Genomic DNA, 4,405 nt, shown 5'->3' with positions numbered 1-4,405 from the left:
TGATCAGATTCCTGAGACTTTGGCGTGCAGCCGCTGACAGCTTTTACTGGAGTCTGGAGCTGTCTCCACAACACTGCAGGATTATTGTCAGGGTTGTTTTGGAGAAAATCACTCATGTGGGCGTCCTGATCATAGCTTCCCTCCCCCTTAGAGCACCAATCCAAGGACAATGCCGATTACCAGACAACTACCATTTGCTTTCACTGCAGGCTTTTATTTATTTACAGCTGAATTATCTCTTGCAAACGTGCCCAAATGTTTTGAATGACATAATTTTTTTTCTGTCTGGTTCTCACGGTAGATGTGAGGCACACGTTCAGTAGCGTACCGCCATCTAGTGGCGGCAGAGCCAAACTGCGCCCACGTTTGACGCTCGGTGTTTGTGCAACAGTTAGGAATGTGGATGAACCATTTTCAGCTGTGCAGGGTGTAACCTGCATGTGCGCACACATCAATCCTCGTTGTGCACACATAAATCACAGTAAGTCACGGAGGTGCAAACAGAGGACACTCACGCATGGAGTGATAAAGATAACACACACATATACACACAAGCAGGGGAGAGCTTCTTATTTTAATGGAGATTTACATAGAGAGGTCTGGTCTGCCTCATTGTTTCCCACACACTGCAAAAAATAAAATGCAAACTGACCTCCAGCTCCCTCTGGTGGAGAGGATATTAAGTAACCTCTCATTTAAATGGCTTCTTGTGCTTTTTTTCTTTTAGAAATATTATAGTAAGACACCAATTGCTTCATATAATCCACTGTTATTTAGCCAAACTTTGCGTAATGTTAATACAATGAATGCTTTAAGCATGAAACGAATGCTTTAAAAAGAGCTCTGCTTAATTATTTTATTATACAGTTTTATAATTGTAGATTTGTAAAAATATGCTGTTTCTAATGCAGTTTAATTATTTTATTATATAAAGTGTTATATTTGTGCATTAATGTAAATGTTTCTATAATAAATTTTGTTTTTTTATGATCTGGACCCCCAGAAGAGAAGCCATTGTTACGGTAATGGGGATAGATACAAACAAACAAACAAACAAACAAACAAACAAACACGTTATAGAGATGGCTGTTATGTTAATTTAAAACTTTAAATGACAGATTTTTCTTTCAGGATGATTCATAACCTTTTAGCATAAGTGGAAATAATGATAATAATGTCCAACTGAGTATTAGGGCTATTCTAAGGAAATTAAATAAAACTACAAGAATAAAGTTGTATGAGGATAGAATCATAATACAATGACTTTACTCTCATATGAGTTTATTCTTGTCATATGATGACTATATCACAATTTTATTTATTAGTTTCTTAGCGTCAGCAGGGATGTAAACACGTTTGTTGGGAGGAGTGATGGCTATAAACATATAAATGGTTATAAAATGTGGGGAGGAAGGATTTGTGATAACGCTTTTTTGTGCACCTAGGATGCAGTATGTTTGTCACTGAAGGAGCTCTACAAGCAAATCAATAGTGTGCAAAACATGTAAAAAAAATAAATAAAAGATGATAGAAATGTTTTCTGTTAAAGAACCAGTTGAACTTGCTTCAGCGCTGATGTTGCAGGGAGCATTAAAATCCGTCCCGTTCAGAAGCGTCAACGATTCGGTTAATCCACAGTTAAGCGTCTTCTGCTTCGAGGCACTTCGGCGTGACGAATCATGTCACATTTCTTACAAAAAAACATCTTTAGATTGACAAAAAATCTATGTTTTTAAATTCTTGAAGAAAAATCCTTTTGAAGATAAAACAGAAAAAAAGTCAACAAGGAGGAAAAACTCAAATAGTAAACATTGCGAACAGAACAGAATCTGATGCAACGAGCAGCTTCATTCTGTCACAAATTGGCAAAAACAACGAGCCGCCCTGGAAAAACTCGAGTTTTCAGATCAGTGGCAGATCTCTTTGTCTCTCATGCTTCAAAGGCTTCTTGGCTCACTGAACCAGTGCAGGAAATGCCACTTCTGAAGCCGGCCCTCCCAACATGTGTGTAAAATCTCTGGATTTTAGACAACAGTTTTAACGCAGATCAAACTGAACCAATGATGGAATAACATTATAACACGATGAAAGCCCAATAAAGTTGATTTTATGTAATTCTAAGGGATTGGGGTAAATAGGTTGTTGGAGATGAACATGCAGCAATTTTCTGCAGCAGAACATTACGGCAGCAGTTGTTTAAGTATTGTTTTGGTTTTTATTCAAACCCTAACACAAGTTTATAATTGTCTTATTATTTCTCCTAAAACTTAATTTGATGTTCTATTTTATCATTTAGCCACCAGTGATGTTGTGTTTGTTGTGAAGCACTTTGCTCAGCTGAGGTTGTTGTAAATATGCTGTGTAAATAAACTTTGACTTGATTTGAGTTTACCGCAGTCTCCAGATAACTACTGGATTCTCTGGTCTAAACGTGTCATTTTAAATATTTTTACACATTTTTTTTAGGCAGGAAAAACCGCACCAAAAATAAAGGGCTGGGCAATAAATCAATTTAATCGATTAGTCAAATTTTCTGTTTATGAAGATTTAATTTTTGGAAAATCAGATTTTTTTTTTCACTAATGTATTCTTTAGGTTCAGCTCAATTGAGTTTGTTTTGCATTCTGGCATTGCTAACATACAGAGCAACATAGAAAACCAGACAAAGCATCTCAGTGATGTCAGCCCGCTCCGGGCTTATAATCCTATGTTACAGCTTGCATTTATCTAAACTTTAAGTTCTTCCAGAAGGTATACCTGAAATAAAATCAAGCTTTTGAAAATATTTGGCTTCTACGATTTGGCATTTAAAAAAAATAATCAGATTTTACTTTGAAGCCATATCAGCTTCAAACTCACCATCACCTTCATTATTTTGACAGAACTGATGAGTTTTAATAACGTCTCTCCCTCTCTCCAGAAGACACAGAGCGTTTGTTCGCCTTGCAGCGTGTTTGTTGAGTTTTTCTGCTGCAGAAATGTGGGTGAAAAGCTGTGCATGTCTGAGCACACATGTCTAAGTGTGTGCTTACTCGACTGTAAGTTTCAGACCTTTCTCTGAATAATTCAGGTTTCATGTCTTGTTGCCATGGCTGTCTGTGAAATTTGCCCGGTAGGAGGACACACACGTGTTCAACCCCCCCCCCCCCACACACACACACACACACACACACACACACACACACACACACACACACACACACACACACAGACCAATAAAAGAAGTGAGAGACAGTGATTGTCTGCACCTCCTCCCTGACTCCTGTTGTTATTCAAACTTTAGTTTCAATCTGCCTGTCCAGGCAGGAGGCTCCCCGCTGTGACCACACAATGGACCTACTGTGAAGAAATGCGGCGCGTTTCTCCTTTTAACACCTTATCGCTGCGGCCTTCGCCTGCTGGTGAATCAGTTTCATTTCAAGACCAACACTGAGGCAGAAAATACAGTTGTTCCTGCTGATTTCCACCTGTGGTTTGTATTGTAATCTCGGAAGAGAGACCCTATTGAAAACTTAAGCAGCATGATGTGTCTTTGGGTTTTATTGTGCTGTTTTGAAGCTAAAGTGTGAGATCAAGGTGTGAAACATTCACTATATGTATCCCGACGCAGCATGAAAACATGCTAACATTAAATTATTTCAGGCTCTTTAGCAACTCTCATTTTTACATGCTGGGTAAATAAGTACATTAATCAGCTTATAATTTAAATAAATTAACTAGTAAGGCTAACAACTTTAATAATGAGCCATGTATGAGTTTATTATTTAACAATAAGGAAGTATCAATCAATCTATCTATATTTAGAGTTCATTTTTGCATTATTCAATTAAACAATGATCCAGGCTGCAACAATTTTGTAAAATCATTTGCCCACAAATAAATTAAACTGTTTTCCTGCTCTGACTTCTTTCCCAAAAATGTATTACAAAAAAAAAAAAAAAAAAAAAAAATTTTTTGGAAAAACATATTTAACCTGTTTCTAGAAATCTAGTCCAGTTCAAAATAACCTGTTCAGAATCTGCTTTAGTACCAGGTTGGATTAACAACAACAACAATAATAATAATAATAATAATAATAATAATGTTTGGTAGAAAAGAACATAACTTTATTCAATATACTATTAACATACAGTGACCGCACAAAAAATAGACAAATAGATGAAAAAATGAACAAAAAAATTAGCCGAGCCATCAGAGTTGGATCCCGGAGAAAACCCGGAAAGCCCATCATGCTCCTCTCCTCGGAGCAGCGGAACGGAGAACGAACATTAATTCATTTACTCTACTATTAAAATGCGATGATAATGCAATTACACAAAAATAAAAATAAAAATGCACTCAAAGCTGAAAAAATAAACCAGTGAACAATTCGTACACAGAAGATCCGATCCATCATAGTCGGATC

This window comes from Poecilia latipinna, unplaced genomic scaffold, assembly GCF_001443285.1.
Source record: "Poecilia latipinna isolate Pla-1442-1.1 unplaced genomic scaffold, P_latipinna-1.0 Scaffold267, whole genome shotgun sequence".
Classification (NCBI taxonomy): domain Eukaryota; kingdom Metazoa; phylum Chordata; class Actinopteri; order Cyprinodontiformes; family Poeciliidae; genus Poecilia; species Poecilia latipinna.
This window is presented reverse-complemented; position numbering follows the sequence as displayed.